The following is a 12,057-nucleotide window of genomic DNA, read 5'->3' on the forward strand; positions in this document are numbered from 1 at the left end:
GTTGAAACTGATCCTGGTTTATGCAAGGCAGTTTGTAAATTTTCGGTGAATCAACAAGACCGTATTCGGAAGGAGTATATACAATTAGGCCCTTATCAGCCTAAGTTGGAAAATTATCCACCAATATTTGATGGACGTGATAATCGTCGTTTTCAACATAGGTGTTTTTCATTATTTTCATGGTTGGAGCATTTGGTAGCTATTGATAAGGTGTTATGTTTTCCTTACTTTGTGTTAGATATATTTGATAATGTCATGGCTAATATGATTTATGTTTAGTTTTCAGATCTTACTTAAACAGGATAAATCAGTACTTACTGGAAGTCAGGACTAAAGAATATCAATACTTATATTATCAGGAGATAATCATCAGAAGATGGATATCAGAACTTAAGTGCTGAAGTATGTTCAGATAAGGATAGTAGCTGATTAAAGGAAAGAAGATCGAGATAAACATAAGAAGAGATATGCATGAAGAAGGAGTTCCGTGAAGAATGGAATACTTGGAAGAAAAGATATCTGATTGATATATTTTAGGAAGCAGAATTATATTCCATATCAATTAGCGATTATCTTGTAACTGTGTAGTATATAAACACAGACATAGGGTTTACACTATAAGTGTTATCATATTCGAGAAGATTATTCGTAGTAACCCTAGCAGCTCTCGTGATATTTGTTCATCACTGAGAGGTAACAGTTCCATACTGTAACAGAGTTTATTGTTTCAATAAAGTTTGTTTTTTGTTACTTGAAATATTAAAAGTTCGATTTGATTGTATTTTACACTGTATTCACCCCCTCTATAGTGTGTGTGACCTAACAAGTGGTATCAGAGCCTATCTGTTAACGCACATACAGTTAAAGATCCAAACGCAATCATGTCTGACACAGAAACTCCAACTAAGCTTATCAAAACTGAAGAACCTCCAAAGACACAAATTCAAAGTCGGTATGAAACCATCAGAGTTCCCATACTGAGACCATCTGAATATGCCATATGGAAGGTGAGGATGACCATGTTTCTGGAAGCTATAGATCCAGAATATCTTGATAGAATCAAGGAAGGACCTCACAAACCAACCAAGCTCGTTGTTGCAGTTGCAGGTGAAGCAACAAAGACCGTACCAAAGGAGAAGAGTGATTATACTGCTGAAGATATCGCATCAATTGCTAAGGATGCTAAGGTACGACATTTATTGCATAGTGTCATTGATAATGTAATGTCAAATAGGGTAATTAACTGCAAGACTGCTAAGGAGATATGGGATGCTCTGGAAACAAGGTGTCAGGGAACTAATACAATTAAGAAGAACAGGAAGACAATACTCACTCAAGAGTATGAACACTTTGACTCAAAGGCTAATGAATCATTGACTGATTTATATGATAGATTTGTCAAACTCTTGAATGATCTGTCACTGGTTAATAAGGAGTATGATCTTGAAGATTCAAACCTTAAATTCCTGTTAGCTCTTCCTGAATGTTGGGATTTGAAGGCAACAACAATAGGATACAACTACAGTTTTGATGAAATAACTCTTGATGAAATTTATGCAATGCTCAAGACTCATGAACTTGAGATGGAACAAAGAAGCAAGAGGAAAGGAGGAAAGTCAAGGAAAGTTGCTCTTAAGGCTGAAGAAGAATACCTCAAGGAAGCTACCTCAAGAAAAGACAAGGATAAAGCTCTTTTCACAAAGTCTGATACTGAGTCATCAAGTTCTGAAAGTGATGATGACTCAGATTCTGAAAGCTTGCCTGAGACTGATGCTGATGAGGAGATGATGAAGCTGTGTGCTCTTATGGTGAAAGGGATCACAAAGATTGCATACAGGAAGTTCAGGAAGGGAAAGAAGTTTTCCAGGAAAGGCACAAGTTCTGATAAAAAGAATTTCAGAAGATCTGAGGGCAGAGGAGGAAATTCTGATAGAGGAGATTATACCAATGTCAAATGCTATAACTGTGGTGAGAAAGGCCACATATTTCCTGATTGCAAGAAAGTGAAGGGTGACAAATGCAAGGCTCTGGTCATAAAGAAGAAAAGCTGGACAGACACCTCAGACTCTGAAAGTGAGGAGAACTATGCTTTGATGGCAAATGTTGATAAAGAAAGTGCTGAGAGCAGTTCTGAAGCTGCTGAAACAAAGGTACCTCAGACTACTTATGCTTTTCATACTGATGATATTGATGAGTTGAGCAGATATCTTAAAACTATGTTTGTTAGTTATAGAGATCAAACTTTAACATGTGAAAGATTAACTTCTGAAAATCTTGCTTTTAAGAAAAGAAATGATTTCTTAGAAAAAGAGTTAGTTATGTTCCATCAAACTCAGAAGGATAGAGATGATGCTTTTTATGTTAGGGATGAAGTGCTAAAAATGAATGAATCTCTAAAAACTGAGTTAGAAAAGGAAAGAGAGATAATCAGGACTTGGACTAACTCTGACAGAACAACTCAAAATTTGCTAAGTAGTGAAAATTGGAAAGAGGGCTTAGGTTATGGAGAGGATAAAAATGATAAAGGAACTGTAGAAATTAAGCCTGTTGTTAAGCAAAAGCCAAAGTTAAAACCTGTTAAGTTTGTAACTGTAAAGCCTGATAATGATAAATTAGAAGTTAAAGAGGGATTAACTTCTGACAAACTAAAACAGGAAAAGACAGCTGAAGTAAACATAGGCTTAATGACTAAGAAGCAGCTTAAGCATAAGCTGAAAGATGTTAAGAATGCAAACAAGGTAAAATCACCTAGGAAAAATAGGAATGGAAAGGAAGGTGTGAATAAAAGCAATGATTATAAACCTGTTCCTGATGCTCCTAGGAAAACATGTCATAACTGTGGAAGTTCTAACCAACTGGCTTCTTTTTGCAGGAAGAATAAGAAGATAAACTCCTTACCTTCAAAATCAGGAGTTAAGAGTCAGTCTGTTAGATATAAACCACAAAATCCTTGTTTTCATTATGGTAGTTTATGGCATTCCATTTATACTTGTAAGGAATATCATAGTTTGTACTATGATTATTATCAATTAAAACCTTCTTTGAAGAAAGTTTCCATTGTTCCTTCTAGTGTAAATTCTGATTCAAAGTCTGATAGTGTAAGTTCTGATAAGAAAAATGTTAACATAAACTCTGATGCTAAATCCGCTGCAAATGTTAACAAAATTGATAAGGCCAAAGGATCCAAGCAAGTCTGGGTCCTTAAAACTAATCATTAGTGGTCTTTGTGATTGCAGGGCAACAGGAAAAATAGTCTAGTTCTGGACAGTGGATGTTCAGGACATATGACTGGAAATAAAGCCCTGCTATCAGACTTTGTGGAGAAAGCTGGCCCAAGTGTTTCTTATGGAGATGGCAACATTGGAAAAATATTGGGATATGGCAATATCAATCTTGGGAATGTCATCATTAAAGAAGTAGCTCTGGTCTCAGGACTTAAACACAATATGCTGAGTATAAGTCAAATCTGTGACAGAGGTTATCATGTTGATTTCTTTGAAGAATACTGTGAAGTTGTAAGTAAATCCAAATGCAAAGTTGTTCTAAAAGGATACAGGCGTGGTAACATTTATGAAGCTAAGCTTTCAACAAGTACTGATGGTTCTGCAATCTGTCTGATGAGTAGAACATCAATTGAAGAAAGTTGGAATTGGCACAAGAAACTCTCTCATTTAAATTTCAACAATATAAATGAACTAGTCAAGAAAGATCTTGTGAGAGGACTGCCAAAGTCAGTATTTGCTCCTGATGGCCTTTGTGATTCTTGTCAGAAGGCCAAACAAAGAAAATCTTCATTCAAGAGCAAGACTGAATCATCAATTCTTGAGCCTTATCATCTACTACATGTTGATCTATTTGGTCCAGTGAATGTCATGTCTATTGCAAAGAAGAAATATACGTTGGTCATAGTGGATGAGTTCACCGGATACACATGGTTGTATTTCTTGCACACAAAAAGTGAAACTGTATCTATCTTGATTGATCATGTCAAACATCTGGAAAAATTGGTCAAAGATTCTGTGAAAACCATAAGGAGTGATAATGGCACTGAGTTCAGGAATTTGGTAATGGAAGAGTTCTGCAAAAACCATGGAATTAAGCAGGAATTTTCTGCTCCTGGAACTCCACAGCAAAATGGAGTTGTTGAAAGGAAGAATAGAACTCTCATTGAAGCTGCACGTACAATGCTTGAAGAAGCAAAGCTTTCAACCTATTTCTGGGTTGAAGCTGTGCAGACTGCTTGTTTTACTTAAAATGCAACACTCATTAACAAGCAAGGAAAAACACCATATGAGATGGTGAAGAAAAAGAAGCCAAATCTGAAGTACTTTCATATATTTGGATGCAAGTGTTTTGTTCTCAAGACTCATCCTGAACAACTATCTAAATTTGATCTAAAAGCTGATGAAGGAATCTTTGTTGGATATCCACTTTCCACAAAAGCCTTCAGAGTCTATAATTTGAGAACAAGAGTGGTCATGGAATCTATCAATGTCTCTTTTGATGACAAGAATATTATTGGTCTTGAAGATTTTATTGATCATGATCAGCTGAGATTTGAAAATGAAGACTCAAGTTCTGATACTGAAAATCCTGACAGTCTAAGTCCTGATACTGTAAACTCTGATGGATTAAACTCTGATGTTATTGAAACTGTGGTGACTACGCCAAAGGAAGATGCACATATGCAGGGGGAGCATACTCAAGAACATACCACATCTCAAGAAGCATCAGAACATACATCTGGCTCTTCAAGTTCTGATTCGTCAAGTTCTGACAAGCCAAGTTCTGATAGTTCTAAAAATCTGAATTCTGAAAAATCCAACTCAGAGAGCATAGTTTCAGGGGGAGCATCGGAAAATGAAAATGAAGACAGCATGGATCATGGGGGAGCATCCAGTTCTAGAGAAAACCTTCCATCTGCAAGGAAGTGGACTAAATCACATACACCTGATTTGATAATTGGAAATCTTGATGCAGGTGTCAGAACTAGAACAGGTACTTCAAACGAATGTCTTTACAATTCTTTTCTCTCTCAGACTGAGCCAAAGAAAGTGGAAGAAGCTCTTCAAGATGCTGATTGGGTACAAGCAATGCATGAAGAGTTAAATGAATTTGAAAGAAACAAAGTCTGGACCCTAGTGCCAAGACCAAAGAATAGATCTGTTGTTGGTACAAAGTGGGTGTTCAGAAACAAAACTGACAGTGATGGCATAATTACAAGGAATAAGGCAAGGCTGGTTACAAAAGGATATTCTCAACAAGAGGGAATTGATTATGATGAAACATTTGCACCAGTTGCCAGGTTAGAAGCCATAAGGATATTTTTGGCTTATGCTGCTCACAAAAAATTTACTGTCTTTCAAATGGATGTGAAAAGTGCTTTTCTCAATGGAGAATTGGAGGAGGAAGTATATGTTGAACAACCTCCAAGCTTTGTAGATTCAAAACATCCAGATTATATCTACAGGCTTGATAAAGCACTTTATGGACTTAAGCAAGCTCCTAGAGCATGGTATGAGACTTTAGCTCAGTTTCTTCTGGAAAGTGGATTCAACAGAGGAACAATAGACAAAACATTGTTCTACCTCAACCATGGAAATGACTTACTTTTGGTCCAGATTTATGTTGATGATATCATTTTTGGGTCTACAAATGACAGACTTTGCAAGAAGTTTGCCAAACTGATGCAGTCAAGGTATTAGATGAGTATGATGGGGGAACTTAGCTATTTTCTGGGCCTTCAAGTCAAGCAAAATGAAGAAGGCACTTTTATTTGTCAAACTAAGTACACCAGAAACTTGCTGAAGAAATTTGGAATGCAAGATTGTTCAAGTTGATCCACTCCCATGGCCACTGCAACAAAACTGGATAAGGATACTGGTAAATCAGTAGATATTACTGATTACAGAGGTATGATTGGCTCTCTACTCTATCTAACTGCTAGTAGACCTGATATCATGTATGCTACCTGTCTTTGTGCAAGATTTCAAGCAGATCCAAGAGAACCTCACTTAACAGCTGTGAAAAGAATTTTTAAATATCTTAAGGGAACAGCTGATCTGGGATTATGGTATCCCAGAGAATCAGATTTTAAACTAATAGGTTACTCAGATGCAGATTTTGCAGATTGCAAAATTGACAGGAAAAGCACAAGTTGAAACTGCCAATTTCTTGGAGGCAGATAGGTTTCTTGGTTTAGCAAGAAACAAAAGTCAATTTCCACATCAACTGCAGAAGCAGAATATATTGCTGCAGGAAGTTGTTGTGCACAGATTCTTTGGATGAAGAATCAGTTACTGGATTATGGGTTAACATATTTCAAAATCCCTATTTACTGTGATAATCAAAGTGCTATTGCTATGACAGGTAATCCAGTTCAACACTCTATGACAAAGCACATCAGCATCAGGTACCACTTCATCAGGGAACAAGTAGATGAAGGTACAGTGGAATTGCACTTTGTTCCAACAGATCAACAACTAGCAGATATCTTCACAAAACCATTGTGTGAAACTACTTTTACAAGATTGGTAAATGAACTTGTAATGGTTTCAGGTTCTTTCTCTAAACCTGCTTAGTTTTGTTCTGCTGCATCAGACTTTATAATCAGTATTTACAGAATTCAATCTCTTTGTGTATTCCGAGCATAAATGAAAATATGTTTAAGTACTGACTGTTGTCTGATCAATGTTTCTAAACTCTGATAGTGATATGTCTGTTTAGGTAACTATTCAATCCTATGAGGATAACTGTGCTAGATGCTGACCTAGTAGTCTTCAATAAACAAGGGATCCCATGTAAGAAGTAATTATTTCTATGGAAATCTATTGACACAAGCAAATTCTGATAATTGAGCTTAGTTGAGTTTACTTTGTCTATCTTATTACTAAGTCACAAACTAGAATAATGCTGCTCATCTGTTAAGTTCTGATGCTAGTAAACCTGTTGAATGAACTAAGTGCTGATAAACTTCACATCAGCCTTCCCATCAAATCTCTTCTCACAAACTCACCTTCATACTTTTTATATCAAAAACACCATGGTCAGATACAATATGTTTTTGAACTACGAAACTTTCAACATGGAGCTGAGCTGTGCTGATTGGCAGCAGGAATGACACGTCACTGCCATTCCTGATGAGATATGGGACTCTGTTCCTTAGGAGGTACTCACCCACCTCCTGTTCTTCTATATGGATTACCATCTCCATCTGGAGCGATTGGAGGAGGAAAGGCTGGAAGCTCTCCGCCAGCAAGAGCGAATCATTCGACTCGCTATTCTGTTTGTCGAGAGTAGGAAGAAGAAATGATTTATTTTCTTCTTCCTAGTTTTCTTCATCATCAGCCTTGCCCTGCTTCTTGAGCTAGGACAAAGGCTGTTGACGTTAGGTTTAGCAGCTTAGGGAAATCTTGTACAAGTTCTGATGTAATTTAAATTTAATGAATGTATTCTCTTGATATATTAATGAAATTTGTTTTTATTTCAAGATCTTGTCTCTGAGATATTTTGTAATGCATTGATAAATCCTGATATATATTCATATTCTGATGACCATATAAATTCTGTTTTAACTTAAGTTCTGATTTTATTTTATCAGTACTTGCTCATCTGATTTATTATGGTCATTTTCACTTGAATTTTTTTTTAGAATATTGATGTTGCAGTGATAAATAATTAAATAAGTGGGAACGGTTTCAATTTTGAATGAAAACTGTTTCACCTTGATTAATGGAATAGCTGGGTAAGTGGAACGGTTTTTCCTTGAAAAACTGCAAGTGGGTAAGTAATGATTACTGTTTTCTCGAGCCCAGTAACTATCCGTTATTACTGCATGTCTGACAGGTGTCCAACGGTTACATTTTTTTTAAAGGTATAAGTAAAACAGAGAGAGGTTTTTTTAATCTTTTATTTCCTTTCACACTTTTTCTCTCTATTTGCTTTTGCTCTCTTACTTCTTCATATAGACATTCTATCAAACACCTAACAGGCACTTACACATCTCGATTAATTTTATGGCACCAAAGGATTTAATCATTGATGGAGCTAAATTTGTTCCAAACAATTATGTTGTTATTCTTGATAATGCTGAAGCTCCATCTGAATTGCATTTTGTGCAAGATCTTCGTGCACATAGTGAAATCGGGTATGCGTTGACCCAACCTTCCGTCTTCTCAAGTCAACAAGTTCTGACACTTTGGAGGACTGGAAACTTTGATAATGGTGGTCCAAATGGTACTCCTAGTATTGTTTTCGAAGTGGGTGATTCTTCATATGCAGTCACTCCTGGTACAATACGTAAGGCTCTACATCTCCCAGAAGGATGTACTTTTTCAACTCCAGAGGAATCAGCTCTTCAGGAGTTAATGGCCAGTTTGGGATATGAACAGAGTTTGGCAAAGCTTGGGCAGTTGAAACGGGCTCATATCAGGAGGGAATGGAGCTTCTTCTTCGACTGCATCACTAAAGCTTTTGGGAACAAGTGTTCGAATTTTGATGCCATCCCCATAATGAGTCAGCACATCGGGTATGCCATTATAAACCAAACCCATTTTGATTTTGCAACGGCTATAATTGATTTTATTGGGGATAGGATGACAGAGGATAGGAATGTTATCTACTTTGATAGATTCTGTCAACTTATATATACTTTTTGTACTGATGAACCTCAACTAATTAGTACCTCAACTCCACCTTTTAAAGTTGCAAAATGATACTTTAATGACCTGATAAATGTTGACACTAAGAAACCAGTGGTTAGACCTTTACAGATTCCTCAGTCTGTAAAACAGATCTTAGTAAATGCTGATCCTGATACTTATAAATCTGTTTATCCCGATGTCCAATCAACAACAACCTCCCAAACACCACAACAACCATCAGCACCTACCACCCATACTACTCAACCTACACTAAGGCAATATCTTAGATCATATCTCTCAACTTCACAGACAGTTCAACCCTCATCCTCAGAACCTCCTGTGAACCCTTCATCTTCTAAGCCTAAGAGGACAAAGACTGTTCCTCAAACACCTCAAAAGAGAAGGAGGATTGCTTTGAGAGATGAATCTGATACTGAGGAACAGGTTCCTTCTTCAGAACCTGTTGTTAAAGAAGCTGAGAAAGTGACTTCTCAGAAGGATTCTGGAATTGGGGGATCTAGGCTTCTCAAGAGGCTTAGAAGAATGACTGTTCCTGAAACTCCCAAGGAATCCATATCTACAAAGAGATACAAGAAACAGAGGGCAAAAAGACCAGTTTCAGATGATGAAGAAGCAACAGCTAAGGAAGGGGATCAGGAATCTCTGTTCTCACAAGAAAAGGAATCTGCTCCAGTCTCTACTTCTCCATCAACTCCAACTCAGGAAGCTGTTACTGAAAAGGCCACCACACCATCTATATCTCCTGTTCAAAAATCTGTATCTCCTGTTGATCCAGGCACAAGTGTTGATATTGATATTCAGACCTTGGTTGTGCCTAAAGTAATTCTCTTAGAAGCTCCAACTACAACTAATCCTTCAACAACACCTGTTATTGATGCTGTTCAAACTATAAAGTTATCTACTACACCTTCTCTGCATCTAGATGCTGATGATCAGAATTTCGGTGAGCATCAGGATATGGTTGTTGATCAGAACTTAGAACCAGATCAGCAGTTAGAGGATGCTGAAGCCTCCATTGCTACTCACACTGTTATTTTATTAGAAGATACTGATTCTGTAAGTTCTGATGCTACAAATGCTGGAGATACTGGTGATGCTGCTCTACAAGCAGATGCTGATGAAGCAGGTCCTTCAGAACATGCTCCTCAACAAACAGTTCTTAAATCTGAACTTGTTAAGAAGTTTGTTACAAGAGAAGCACCAGTACCTTGGAGTGAAACTCCTGCAGGACAGGAGTGGACTAAGGAATGGAACTCAGTCACCTGTGCTCCTTCTGCACAGAATCTGGCTGAGCAATTGATAAAAGCTGATGAGATGTTAAATACTGATGATTTCAAAACACAGCTTAGAGTCACTGCATTGAGTACTAAACATTTACAAGGTCTTCATTCAAATACTAATGCAGAGTTACATCTCTTAAGGGAAGAACTAATGAAGCAAGAACAAGTTCACAAGATTGATAAGAAAAAGTTCTTCCAACCTACCTTTGACAGGATTGCTTATATTGAGAAGACTCAAGAAACACAACAAGCTCAGATTGATGATATTCTGAAAAATCAAGCTGCTCAGCAATCTCAACTTACTGAAATCCAAGCCTCAGTGGAATTGCTTGCTCTCTTCTACTACCTGTTGATGCCAAAAAGGGGGAGAAAGTAATTAAGTCCAAATGCAAGACTGACAAGACACTGAAAGGGAAGGATGATGAAAAGGATGATCAAGGAAACCCTGGAATGGGTAGAGGTCATAGTCAAGGTAGAGGTTTCTCATCAAGAAAAGCTGAAATCACAAGTCACAGGATAAGTTCTGATGCTGGTAAAAGGATAAGTTCTGATGAACTTTTAGATCTTGATGAAGAAATGTCAAGACAGTTATTTCTTCAGAAAAATCCAGGAATGGACTTGGAGAGTTTAATGGAAGAAGAAGCCAGACTTAAATAAGAAAAAGTCACATCTAAATCTGAAGCTTCTGGTAAAAAGACACTTCCAAAACTCAAAGGCATTGTGATAAAAGAAAGGACATATACTGAAGCAACATTGGCTAAATCACAACCGCGGATAGATCCAAGATCCAAGGGTAAGGAAAAGGTTGGTGAACCTATCAAGGTTTATGTACCTCCTGAGAATGAAGAAATCACTGATGACAAGGATGATCTTGCTCTGACTTCAAGAAAAGTTCTTAAAACAACCTCTGACATGGCTCAAGTTGTTCAGAGTCAAGAGACAGTAAGTTCTGATATTCCAAAAAAGCAAGTAACCTCTGACACAGCTCAAGTTAACTTGATATCAGAAGATAGACCAAAGAAACTCCTACCAGGATTCACTGAAGCAAAACAGACTCAACCTCTGAAGACTGCTGCAAGTGGTTTTGAAGCAAGAGTAGTTACTGGAAAGGAAGCAAGAGATAAAACTGGATTGGGAAGTGCTGATGAAAGAAGAATACAGAACACTACCAATGATCCAACTTCCTTGAGTGAACCAGGTATTGGAGCAACCCCTGAGAGATTGAATAAACAAGAATCTGTACAAATGGTTTACCATACCTACTTGAAAGAACACATCTTGTTGTACTTTATGACAGATGGTAGGGTTTATCATATAAGGCAAAATGACATTCCATTGAAGTATTTTGAAGAACTGGAGCATGTACTATTTTTACTTCAAGTGGATGACAGATTGACAGGAAGTGCTGCAAACTATTTGAAGGATCAGATTCAGAGACAGAAAAGACTTTATTATGTTAAGTCTGACAGCACATATGTTCCAAAGTACAGAGATCACAAGGGTGATATAGTTGAAATGAAGCCCAACACTGCTAAAATTATAACTACCTTTCTGGGTTACAAGGCTGTGGAATTCAATCTTGAGTCTGATAAAGCTTATTTGATCAGACTGGATCAAGATATAAGAAAAGCAAAGATTAATGATCTCAGGGCTGCAAACTTTCAAATTGGTGAAGATAATGCAGAGCTTAAAGATGCTAAAAGGAGAATGATTGATGAACTTAGATATGCTGAGAGATTTTTGTTGAAGAACTATCTCAGAACAACTCCTGACATCAGAGAGATCAGAAAGTGAAGCCAAGTCAAGATCTACAACTGCTTAAATTCTGATATTTGTACAGACTGAAGTTTTTATTAGAAGTTAAAAATTGGTAAAGTTTTAAGGATTGTAAGTTGTAGTTATCTAGTCTAATTCTCATGCATTTGTACTTAATTTTTTTGACATCATCAAATATCTGTTAAACTTGTATATTATGCTAATTTACAAGTTGGGGGAGATTGTTAGATATATTTGATAATGTCATGGCTAATATGATTTATGTTTAGTTTTCAGATCTTACTTAAACAGGATAAATCAGTACTTACTGGAAGTCAGGACTTAAGGATATCAGTACT

This window comes from Apium graveolens, chromosome 6, assembly GCF_009905375.1.
Source record: "Apium graveolens cultivar Ventura chromosome 6, ASM990537v1, whole genome shotgun sequence".
NCBI classification, from domain to species: domain Eukaryota; kingdom Viridiplantae; phylum Streptophyta; class Magnoliopsida; order Apiales; family Apiaceae; genus Apium; species Apium graveolens.